The sequence below is a fragment of the Copidosoma floridanum genome, unplaced genomic scaffold (assembly GCF_036245765.1).
Source record: "Copidosoma floridanum isolate Cflo_tuat_1 unplaced genomic scaffold, Cflo_Japanese_pri ptg000019l, whole genome shotgun sequence".
Classification (NCBI taxonomy): domain Eukaryota; kingdom Metazoa; phylum Arthropoda; class Insecta; order Hymenoptera; family Encyrtidae; genus Copidosoma; species Copidosoma floridanum.
In genome coordinates this window covers 6,321,213-6,334,658 of record NW_028321896.1, presented here as the reverse complement: position 1 = coordinate 6,334,658, position 13,446 = coordinate 6,321,213, and the positions used below count along the sequence as shown (strand labels likewise).

Below are 13,446 nucleotides of genomic sequence, written 5' to 3'. Positions count from 1 at the left end.
AATCAACTTCTCTTAAATAAACGAGTTGACAACAACCTTTTGGGTTATGGGGTTATAATAAAAAAAAGGATGAAAATTTTCATGAAAATTAACCGAAAATCAGCTCCTCTTTATAATATTTTCCAACATACATGTGAATGTTACTCCCACCAATTCGGTCAACTGCATCATCCTAGGAATGATCAACATCAAGTGACTTCATCGTATTCCTCATTTATTATTTTATGATTTTCCTGGCTCTCGTCGAGTGCTGTGTTAAACAGTTCAAAAGAGACTACTCCTAAGTATGATCTGGGTACCTACCTGCATCAAGGATAGAGAGGATGTCAGATGAGTTGTATGGAAAAAAACCCAAGAGATCATTATAGGTACAGACAGTAGAAAATATCATTGTAATAGAATTAAATAAAATTGCACTGGATATTAACGTCAAAAGCAAAATGACAACAACCACACTGATGTCAATGACAAGAAGAATATTAATCCTATAATTATCGAGTCAACGTTTGACGGCTGACATAAGACTGTACAGGCATTTACATAAGTCGGTCGATGTATAAAATCGCAATCTCATGAACGTGTGCGTACATCGTTGGGGTGGAGCGAGCAAGCGAATAATCACGCGAGGATCGCTGCGACTACTCGGACTTAACGCACATGTGCACACGCGACGAGAGAGAATAGCGACGACAAGAACTTATTGAGTCCGCAATACTCGTGCATTGCCATCACGTATGGCTAGGTACAACACGCAAAGGGGTTGGTAGAAGGAAAAGCAAGAGGATTGGGGGACTTTGAAAAGCGATAACGTGACAGAGAAACGCGAAAACGTCGGCTTGCACACACGCGTCAAGTGCACCTATGCATATACATATAGATGCATCTTGTAGTTTTTACTCTCAAAAATAGTATACACTGCACACTTTGAGCGTGACTACAACTTTGTTTTTACCAGCTCGTTCTTATCGGTATCGCAATTTTAAAGTCAAGCTCTGTACGTACGAAGGATCTTGCAGGTAGACGACCATGATCGGTGGTCGTCCATAGTAGTGTGATTTTACACCATGGGAAACACGCGCTACGTGTAAAAATTTGTATAATACGAGCTGCAATCAAGATGTTCCGTGAGCTGTTGTGTTAAAAAAAATAAAAATAAAAAAAGTTTTGTGCGCGTATAATATTAGAAGATATAGTGTATACCATTTCGATTAATTGATGCTATCCTGCTAGATATATAGGCGTATTTGTAACGCAGAAACGTAATAGGGTGTATGTTTGAACATAATTGGGCTGTCAGATTGTGATGGGGTATAAGTAGATGTATGGAAAACTGATGGTGCCTCTTATTCCATGCAGCTTGTTCCTTCCATTTGACGATAATTTCGTGCGAATTTTTCGACAGGTGTCGGGAGAAACATGGATTTCACAAGTCATGTGCAGTACAATCATACACGCACTTTCAAATGACAGTGGCCCAGAGAAAAATCAGCTTTTTACGTGAGTGTATGTAGATACAGAAGCTACAAGAATTTTTGATAATTTTTCCTTTTCTTAAAAAAAAAAAATAATAATGATAATTTTACTGTCATACATTGATAACATATTGACCCGCTATTGATCCTTAGCTGTCACAAATTGTTTGCCAGTGACGAAAAACCTCGATCGCGTGCAATGAATTTTCTCCTCCGTTTACTCCTACAGCTTCTTACGCTTGGCCACGTGGAAAGCAAGAATCAGGACTACCATTGTGCATTTCCTCGGCATTTAACGACAGTTCGCGAATGGGCACGTGGTTTCACGCTGATTAATTGCACTTCAGAAGAGAAAGTAAATAAGAGGGAGATAATTGTCACGAGGCTTGGACTATATAGTATCATCGAGTCGCACTACACGCTTAGACGAACTCCGGAGCCATCCCACCGTTAATCTGTACACGTAACTTTCAATTTAATTAACTTTCCAACAAGGCTGTACGCAGTTTTGCTGTCTGAAAAGTTTTTCTGCATTTCATTTGTCATAATATAAATTCATTATATTACAGGGACGCCACACAATTTGTTTTTTACGTCAAGTATTTGATGGAGATATTCATGGTTATAACGAGACACCCACGTTTCGCAAAAAAATCTTATCAGACTGATTATTTTACCATTGACTTGTCACTATAACAAAGCAAAACTCGTCTAATTATAGAAATTAAATTAAATAACACATCGACACATACAATCGAAGAACAAATACAAAAGTTACACGACATGGTGGCAACATTATATTATTTTGTAGCTACGATCGAAAAATGATAACACCTCTCGTTTCCTTCACGGGCTCGGTTTTTAATTATCACGTTCACATATCGAATTTCATCTTGTTAATACCAATCATTGTGATTTTTGCAAGAAAAGAAAATAAACAGTAATTAATAAGAGCACACCTACAACGCGTTATAGCAAATGATACCAAAGACTCAGTCTAAAGCATTTCATTTGTCACGCGTGTACCTTTTTTGTTCTCATATGTATGCAAGCCCATGTGCTGTACCAATTAAAATTAGAAAATAACAGTAGCATCAACAAAGCTAAAATTTACTGTCGGACCGCTCTTTTTTCCTTCACGTGCAATAAAATGTGCACCACTCTCTACAGTATGTCATGAATGCAAGGACCAAAAAAAAAAAAAAAAAAGAAAAAAAAAAGAAGCAGGCATACAGAAGCCCCGAAAAATACTGTCGGAGAAAATTATGTCGACGCTGGACACAGGAACTAGAGGAGAGTGAGAAACAACAGCAGGGGAGGGGAGAGAGAGGGATCCACGACGCGCCCTTCACGTCAGGCATCATACATCAAAAGTCTTGACTGTCACTCACTCATCGGGCTTCACAATTGACGATGCGTGGACTCGCGGTATACGTGTATATATATATTTAATCTCGCCTCTCTTTTCTGCTCGTGTTCATCACGCGAGCGCGTGAGTGATATATGCAATATTCATCGGCCCCTAGGATCTCCATAACGCACATGCGTGACATTGTAACGGTATCGCTATCCAAGGGGGAAGACCCGAGGCGCCAGACCGACGGGTATACGGGGAAAAAGAGCGGGAGAGATGGGGGGGGGGTTCACCGAAAATCCTGCAATAACCGCGTGCCGATAAATTTGGCTGGAAAGTGGTGTTATTAAAAGTCTCTTTGCCCCAATCCCTCCCTCTGTCGTTATCTTGGACGCAGGCGGAAATAAAAGAGAGCAGATACCAAAGAGGGAGAAGAGAGAGCCTGTAGTGGCGTTGATACGGGGCTACAACGCCGGCACGGACGAGGAGAGAGTGATAAAAAGAGGGATGCAAGTGTCGTAAGCGATTTTCTGGCCCCGTGCATACATCCTACACACATGACGGACTGTAAAAAAAAAATGTATACGGAAATAGAAGCTAAAATTTTACGGTCGGGGATCAGTAGTGGATTTTAAAAGCAACTATGACTAGAGGTTTCGACCGACGTTTTATCATATGCTCGACATACTTCCTTATCCAAGAAAACAAATCAACCTGATGTACTTGATGCCGTAATTTCACTTCACAAAAAGCTGGACAGTGTGTCTTAAATCAATATCAATATTGCACAGTCGTTTTTATCGTGCCAGGCTTGCCGTATTTACTCAGGCGAAAGCACTTCGAAACAATAAAAAGTTCATCATTATTTTAGCTTGAGCTTTTTTTATCTTTTTCTTTACTCATTTCTTTTCTCGTTTGGAGAGAAAATTCAGGACTGGATCGGAAAGGATGGACTGAAGAAAAAGAGCCAAAAAAAAAGAAAGAAATGGGTCCTGGCTCGCGCATAAATTTTAAGGGGTGAAAAAGAAATCGCTGTATATACGCTTATCCTCAATGGCGTGAATTGAAAAGTGAGACACACGCGAGCGAACTGAAACATCAGGATAATTAAGCGCCTAGTAACAATAGTTGGGTATATAGAGAGAAAAAAAGGAGGGGATTAAAAAAGTGGTGCAGAAGCTACAAACGTTCGGGTTCTCATATACCCTAATTTATTTTTCGGTGGTGTGGACAGAAAGGACGAGTGCTTTTCGGCACTTGAGATTTATTTCCTGCTTGGTTAATTGCTCCATCGTTTTCTCCGTCCAGTCTCTACATCTCTTTTCGTAACGAGTCTATTTTCCTTTTATCCCAGATGATCTTCTTTGTCATGCCGTTTATTTTTTCTTTCCGTTCTTGTGGGCTCGCGGTGAAAGAACCGCAAAATTGTGAATATATGACGACAGAGAAAATCTCATTGGCGCCGAGGAAGCTCTTGTAGCTGTAGAGTATGTACTATCTTAGTCTTTGAAGAGTCGAATTACTGCAGAAGTAAATATAATTTCGGTCTTCAATTTTTTTTTTATACATTTATTTTGGAACACGTTCTTTCGTCTGCCATACAAGAAGGTGTGCTATGTTTTCAATAAAAGTACACGAGAACATGTTTGGGATAATATATGCCATCGAAATAAAACACAGTGTTAACATTTGCGCCACTCGGACAACTGGGTCAGCTGTGTAAGTACCTGCCTACCCGTGTGCACGAGTGTTCGGGCCATGTTTATTAACTTGCATTGATAAAAGTAACGGTGGTTGTATCGAGTGTCCCTTCTGATTCAAAAGATGTATACATATCTGTCTTATCTGGTTCCGTAAATCGAAGCAACTTGCTGCCGGTGCTCTAAAATCTTGGATTCGCTAAAAAGACTCGCCGTTACCTTCCCCTTCGAAAAAAAATGTTAAACATGAAATATCACAATCTGACGTGTATAGTTCTAGCGAAATTTTTATGACACAATCGCATAGTAATTTCCCGGACGATGAGGCGTTTACATCTTGAAAAATGTCGTCGTCGTTAGAGGTTTCCTAAGTATCAGACTGCCGTCAGCAGCAGTGGGATGATAATATATCAAGCTTCCATTAAGCTTGCCCTGTACTATACGGATGTGCCAAACGGTCGTAAAATTAGCGAGTGCGTTGTTTGTGCACTGATAAGGAGAAAATGTCTCTTCGGCGAGTTTACGTCCCCTTTTCTACTCCACATGTATTATATACCCCTTGGCCCTGTTTCTTAGTAAAATACGGTTACACTGGAAGAGAGTAACTTTACACCTACCGTAGGCCTTACATATATTTAGTACACACAAATGTTGTGTACCCCCTTTTTTATCTGCTATACCCACCAGTACGTGATGATCGCAGCCAAGTTGTTTTTAGGGGTCAGTGTAGAAACATCCTACGGGAGATAAGGTGACGATATGGGATTGTTTAGCGTTTTCTGTTTATGTCTGTGGAAGCTGTCTTTAGTACTAAAGATTAGACTAGATTGAGAAATGGGTACCTAGTGAATAATGGTAAGATTTAGTTTTGGTATTATTTGCATTAGTTGTTTTCGTTGCACGTAAACCAAGAGATCTAAAAAGGAGTAGAACAGGATTCAATTGACATGCTATTAAGTTTTTTTTATCAATAACGATTATGAGTAAAAGAATACTTAAAAAATTACGATGTTTAATATTGAAATAAGATAGTACTATGACAAATTATTTCACTATTTACCCCACATTTTAAATTTTGTTAATGAAATTATAGAATTAACAACTTCTTTGTCAGTATATCAAACAACAACGGCATGCAAAATAAAGAAAAATAATTTCTGCAATTTACAAAAAGCTTATTTTGTCTCATAAACCTTGTACTAAAGTTGTTTTTGTCAAATATAAAGGTACCTGCATAAATACACCCATGTGTGTATCTCTTTTTAGTACAATTATTTGGGACGTAAACGACGTCGACAACGATGTGGCTAGTTCAAGAGGGGTCTAGCTACGTACACCCTATAATTTTCATCACCACAGTACAACCCCTGTATCCGTTCCCATGATGGAAGGGACCAAGTGTAGGTAACGTCGATGTACATACATATATGCGTGGTTGCAATTGTTATTACATGTGAAAGTGATGTATACCTAGTCATCATTGTTTTATGGAGAAATTTTTTTCGAAAACTCGTAGGAAAACGACGGATTGCACGTGCGGGTGAATAGTATGAGTGTGTTACGAGTGGTAGATTGTAATTTGTAATTTTGATTGAGGTAGTGTTGCGGTCACTTTCATTGAAACGTATTATGTTCAACCATAATTTATTCTCTTTTTACGTATTATCCCTTATTATTCTCAGTATTCAGTTAAATGGTTAAAATGAGTGTATATCATCAATATTACATTTAAGATCCAACAAATCCCATAAATTATAAAAAAAATAATAAAAAATAAAATATAAATTAAATATAAAAAATAAATATAAAAATGGTTAATAAAAAGAATCAAGACTATGCTAACTCACAAGTTTGTAGTATTGAAAGTTAAAAACTGGTAATAATTTTTTGACCGAACTAGCCCCATCTCTGAGGATTTTTGAAGATTTCTGTATTTTTCATTTTATTCGATTTCGTTTTCTTGTTTACCCTTTTTTAATTCTTCGGTGCCAAAGTGCAACAAGTTAATCGACAAGACAAATAAATATGGCACACGGTCACACATTTACTAATAGGCAACCAAAGGATTGGCATTTGAGTGAAAACCAAAGTTAAAGGCTCGTTACTTATTTATTTGGTAACGATGGACTTCAGACTATTATGCAACTTGGAGCCACCGACGATATACACAGAAGCTTTACCTGCTCTCTTGCTGTGACAGAAGTTACTGTCAAAATAAGCTTAGAGGACGAAGAGTAGGAAAGGGAAGCTCTGAAAAAGATGAGCAAGAACCGTGTATCATTTCGACGTGAAAGGAAACCCACTAAGGAATCTCGAAAGTCGGGGGTAGGAGAGGAATAAGTTAGATTAGAACGCGAGCTGCTGTTAACTATATACAACTAAGTATATACGGCGAAACGAGAGTTAATTACTTGTTTGCGATTGCTGCAGATGAGACGAGTATTTTATTGGATCTCGAGGATGCAAAGCAGCAGCGTCACAAAGTGCACGACTAGTCCTTCCTTGTTTTTTGTGGACTTCCTTTTGCAATTTTATCGTCCATTAATTTTGATTATTCACAGCAGATAGCCGGGTGTCGGGAAATGAGAGTGTAACGTTTTTTATCGTACAACTTACTTAATTTTACTTAGGATTATTTTCTGAAAACAATAGAATATTATGTGATTAAATTGGAATACGTTTTATTGCGATGAATAGATAATCCCTCATTTACTCGACCGAATTCTGATTAAATCTTGAAAATATCATCACTAGGTGTTGATTCCAATACAGCCTATAATGCATTTTCTTTCAGTTTAGGTATAATGAAGTCTCAAAGATTCAAATTTCAGTACCCTACATCCAACGGTTAGATTTACCGTTACTACAGCAACAGCCTCCCCTATACTGATACGCCACAACTTCCCTTGTGTGCAGATTCTATACTGAGCACAAAAAAAAAAAAAAAAAAAAAGAAAAATACTTGTCTCGTGTGATATCACATTAAACCTAAGCCATTGTACTACGTGTATGGGTTATGAAAGAGTACGAGAGACATTTTCTTTGTATGTATCAGTGGAGCGTAGCTTATTGATGGAACAATGTCTAGGTTACAGTACACAAACGATAATTACCAAAGGCCACCGCCTTCGACGCTACAAGTAAGTCATCCTACTCTCTATAGCTGAGCCATAGCCATTTGCCGAGTTATCACGGCGCCCTTAACGGCGTATCACGGTTGTTTTGACAATGGCTACATCTAGGGCTCGCTTCAACGAAATTAAAGGTCTTTTAGTATTCTTTTTTTTTTTTGCTTTGTCATTTTTTAGCCAAAGGGCAAAGGTAACTTGACTTGAAATTCTTTTTTTTTTTTTGTTTTTGTTTCTCAACTGCAAAGCAAGCCTTAAAAATGAGTGATAAACAATCTCAAGCTTCAGCGGTAGAAATTTCAACTTTTCCCTCATGTTAGTGAAGCAGTCCCAACTTGTCGACTACGGAAAAGTAAAGCTTTTTGCCATCCATACTCTTTTTCGCAGCGAACTGCTCCGAAAAAAAGGGGGTGAAAGAGAAGTGAGAAGCGAAATAGTGTGCGTTTTGATAAATGAACGCTTTCCTCTCCTTTATGGCAACGACAGTCAAAACAAGGGCAGAAACAGACGTCTGCAAGGAAGAAAAAGGGATAGGAAGAGGGAATCGTCTCGTATGATCGAAGCTACCAACAGCTAGACAGATCCGAGAGGGAAAGTGTGTAAGAGACTTGGATAGAGAAGCCAGAGGTTACTAATGGAGGAAAAACACCACCACTACCAGCACCCTTATCATTGCCAACCAAAACAAACAGGGTAGCATGGACAGGGTACAACGAAAACAGAGGTCCGTTCGAGTCTTCCTTCACCCTCACTTATTCCTTCGCTTCGTCTTTTGTGCCGTCACTGAATTTTCTTGCACTAAAAACTTCCTTGTGTCCGCACACTGTTATAGACGTACGTTGAGATAATTACTGCCGAAATTGCTAAGCTTCTTCCGGGGGTGAAAATCTCCTCTTTCTCGAGGCTCTTTATTCGCACTGATTGCAGAGATTGTGCCAACTTTCTCAGAGCAGGCGAAGTACTCGATGATAATAGGTTATTTGGTTTTTTGCAAATGGCAGCTTTAGATGCTGCTGCTGTATTTTATATCTATCTTGTCTCGTTGACTGTCACACTGGATAATTTACAATAGAGACCCATAAGTGACCCATAAGTGATCCACAGTGATTTAAGATAGTAAATGCTTGTTGAATTGATTTTCAATCACCTTCTGGAGAGTATTTTGCTGTTGGTTCGATAGTAGAAAAGTTTGCGAAAGTATCATATTTTCGATCCATCCAAAGCAAGTAGTTGTAACAAACGTTCTGCATGATTTAATAACAGCTTGGTTTACCTAAATGAAAATTTACGACCCCACAAATCGTAAGCACAGAATCTTTTGTAAGATAATCATGTAAATGACTTCCTCTTTTAAGCGTCAATTTGTCCGGTTGTATTATCCTGGAACCACTGAACGCAATTAAAATTTATTCAAGCCTTCAATGAAATCAAATTAGCCAACAATGCAATGTAACAAACACGTCTTCACCTACTGACATGAATGAGCTCGCAATAAAAGCAACAACCATCATTAGGAAAAGAATACTAAATATAATAACTTAAATGCTCTGATAAAGAAATACTTGAGCAACGAGCAACAACTTGGTAAAGAAGAAAATGAATCTACCATTGTCACAATTTGATAGGTTCCTTATTATCAATTATAGCAATCTGCCCATCCAAGTTCTTTGTAAATGTCACACACCCCGTTCTTATTGTTGGAAGCAGGCAATTGAAGTCAGTATCTTTCCTACCAACGAACCATCAACTTTTTTGCTAACATGCTTTGCCTGTATCACGCATGAGAAAGAAAAATGACATATTGAGCTTTTGGCTTTGCTACTGCTGGAATTGTATGCAAAAAAATCGGAAAGTACCTAAGAAAGTAGCTAAATACCTAGCTACCTTAATGATAGCTCACGAAAAAAAAATGTCGGAAAAGCTGTAGTGCTCTGCTCGCGCAACAAATGTAAAAACACGCGCGACAAACATACAAACAAAAGTGGAGGGAGAGAGGATGAAAATAAAAAGCAGCTCGGTAGAAAAAGTGAAACATAACCTTGGACTAAGACTAAAACTACACTAAGAGAAGGTCGGTATGTAAGGTTCCAACTTTTTCTACCTTATCCCCATTGAATTTTGGCGCTAGTTGTACGATTGACATGCCTATTTTCGGCTCGGGCAGCCGTCGGAGACGGAGGTCTCTTGGAGAGCTCCCAAAGGTGCGGCGAATCGTCGGCGGACGGTAATTTAGCGAATAGGCGAATCATCGGCGTATAAGAGTCTTAAAACTGGAGCTCTGGCTCGGCTTGGCAATTCTCTCCACCACTCCAATTCAGCTTTCGTGCTCTTATTCTTTCCACCCCCAATCACAGAAAGAAAAGTCAACAAACAGGGGTAGGAGCGAAAACGAAGGATCGCGAGGAAAGAAGAGATATTACTAGTGCAAAAAAAGAGAAGAATAAAGCGTCACGTGTCACGAAAACTCGAGATCCAAAAACCTGCTGATGTATGGTTTGTTTGATTGATCTTCGAAATCACGAAAAGGACTGCACTGCAACAGAAAGTGGAACTCGACCCGCAGCTCCCCACGTCAATTATCGTGATTTATGTATGAGGGAGGGATGGACAGAAAATTTCACGTGGAATATGCGCTCTTTGCTCAACGGGGTGTGCAAATGAGAGGAATTTAGGTGAGAGGATGGCGAGGAGGAAAACTTATAAGCTTTCCCTCTAAACTGCGGAGGCGGCAGTGAGTACGCTTTTCAGTATGCGCTTTTTGATAAATACGTTTTTCCCCATTAAGGCACGGCAGAGGTGGGAAAAAGATGATATCAAACGATGGAAAGTACTTTGTGTTTAAAGCACTTTTGCTTTGATTACTGATGTTGGTCGAGTAAAAGAGGCACCAAGATGTTTATCGTAATTGAACGCTGATTTTCAAAATAGTTGTCTGTGAGAAAGTTGTAGTATATGTTAGACGATGGTTTTAATAATATTAAAAAAATGGAGCACACAAACGATTAACTAAAGTAATTATCAGCAGTAGCTAATTATGAGTGGAAGAGCTTTAAAAAGGTCTGTAAACTACGTGGCATTTTGCGTAAAATTCCGAGCTGGTCATTAACTCGTTGGTACCTGTACAAAATTCTCCTTTTTGGCAGTAAACTCAACGTTCCAAGGCACATTCCGCTATCATGACGTGTTAATCACCTCGACAGAGTGTGACATAATGTGAGAAGAAAAGACGTACAGTACAACGTTGTCGAAGGTAACTCAAGAGAAAAAAAAGGCAAGGAGTGAGTGGCAGTATTTTATCTTTGCTACAAGTATACTCATCACTTTGCCCAGCAAAGAAAAGTCCTAACTTTGGATAGCTAGCTGTGGTCAACCAAGTAGAATTTACGAGAGCAGTGGAAAGCCGAAAGCTTTATGCGCGACACTGGCGACGATTTCTGTCAAGAGAATCGACGAGGGAGCCGAGTCACCACGGGCGCTTTACGAGCTACGAAACGCCCCGCTAAAAAGCTCGAGGAGCCAAGTGTGGGAGAGGATTGACGAGAGCCGATGTGTCCACTGAGAACTTTATTTTAGCTATAGCGAGTGGACGGATGGATTAACGGGCGAGTACGTGTAGAGCTTGCAGAGATGCAGACCAAAGAATGCGAGCTTTAAGATATTTTTTGTTGCTTTACATAGACTCAAGTATTCATTGTTGTAAGGAGGACGGGATTAGGACTTTGATTTCAAGGAGGATGTGTCTTATTTTTGTGCACTTTGTGTCTCTAATTAAGTATCTTAGCATACAAAAGCTAGTACAAGTGTCATCCTGAATTTTTCATGTATACATCATTTAGATGTAATATAATGGTGGGGAGTGTTAACAATTGTTACAGTTGTGGCCCAAGAGCTTAAAAATTGTTTTCCCTGAAAAGTTGCTAGTATCTCTAATTTATGGATAGCACAACGTCAGTTTACGATTGTCTTTTCGCACATTCTACATCCTGATGTGGAATTAAAGGGCATCACTTTCGTACGAGCTTTTTTCCCAAGTACAAAAAGCTCAACATCCAGTCAGATCGATAATATCGGCATGCCAAGAAAATTTTTCTTCAGGTACAAGGCTCCGTTCTATATAGCATCCCATCTGTTCCCATCTAGTTGCAGAAGCAAATAACCGCAAGACTCCATAGTCACTAATCTGTCGTGGTTGTGTCGCGATGGTCCGCTGCAGCGGCAGCACGGCACACCATACTAAGAGCTATTTAGCGTCGATTATGCCTTCCCTTTGGCTTTCGCTTTGACACCAAGGCGGAATTACCGTTCAGTCCATTAGGTTGTGAGCCGACTCGAGAAGACGTCGAAGCCAGCACGGCCGTCCCAACGCTTCTATGTATATACATCACGTCTTTGATAGCATCTCTGCTCTTGAATTTTCGATCTCGCGTAATGACAAGAGTCTTAAGTACAAAAGGCAAGAGTAAGGAGGGTCTACTGCAGCCAGCAGGCAACGCCTTTCAGAGCCAGATTATTTATTGGTGCGGAAATTGCGAAAGAAAAATGAAGGGATTGAAAGAAGAAGAGATGTCTGGGTGGGCGTGTTATCTCTGATATAAAAGGGTTGGAATAAGTATGAAAAATATATATCAGTAAAGTAATCGTTACGTGCACTTTTTGAGTGGTCATATCATCATAGAATTCTACATGTTAGCTAAACTAGTAGAGTAAAAGTCTTGTTATTATAGTAAAAAAAATATAAGCACTAGCTTGATGTCAAACTGGACAGCTACACAAATATATTCATCACTAGAGGAACAACATTATACAAAATTTTCTGCCAGTTCCCTTGAAGGTCAAAGAATTGTATTAAAAGATCTTCCTATCAAGTTAACTGCCCAACACACCATATCTCGCTTGCTCAACAATAATCTTTCCAGAATAAGACATGATTGTCTTTCATGTCGATTCGTGGAACCCGAGAAAGAGTCCTGTATCACAATTGAAATGATAATAAAATAAGAAAACAAAAAATACTTTCACTCCCACCAGCATATGTCGAGCAGCGGTGCGACAAAGGAGGACTCTTTGCACACTCCACAGCCCTATGTATATACACGTTGTCGCTCGTAAATCTTTCGAGTTGGTACTCACGCGTGCATCCTCGTTGCGACGCCGCGACTTCCCTTACAAGGTCCATATATACACGGCATAAACTCGAAGATCCTTCTCCTTTTTACCTTCTTCTCGTCAACATGAAGCCGAAGTCACGTTCATACGGCCTTGCGAGCCAGACGAAATTCGAAAATAAAAAGAAATACGGAGGAGATTCGGAAGAGGGAGCAAAGATTTGACGACTATACGCGTGAAAAGGGTTAGTTCTGACGCGCTGCAACCACTGGAGAAGAAGTTTTGTTTTCAAAGGGTTTGCAGCTATAATAAAATATGAAGAGAGAGAAAGCAAGAAGAACAGAAGGATCATTCGTTTATGCAACTTACGCACAGAGTTAAAATTTTGTACCACTTGTCTCTGTCTTTTTGCTACTACGTAATTCGATAAGTTACGTTTGGACGAAAAAAAAAAAAAAAAGGAAAGGGGTGATACGAAAATAGTGTTTTAGTCGTTTAAAAGTGATTTTTTTACTCGAGAGTTCCTCGGGAGTGTTCGGCGATTGCACCTGTTTTGAAATTTTAAGTAGCTTGACGGATCGAGTTGCAGTGGACAAAGATTCTAAATTTTAGTCATACAATTATACTGTACTTACTGATGTAATTAAACGTTTGAATTAACATACGAAAAATAAATATGGAAAAAA

At 39.2% G+C, this 13,446-nt stretch overlaps 1 protein-coding gene across 1 annotated transcript in view; it reads right to left on the bottom strand.

The window, feature by feature from the left end:
* Nucleotides 1-13,446, bottom strand: part of LOC106635820 (putative G protein-coupled receptor Mth-like 1) — a 147,410-nt gene that overhangs the window by 29,840 nt on the left and 104,124 nt on the right. The gene's annotated exons all lie outside the window — the stretch shown is intronic.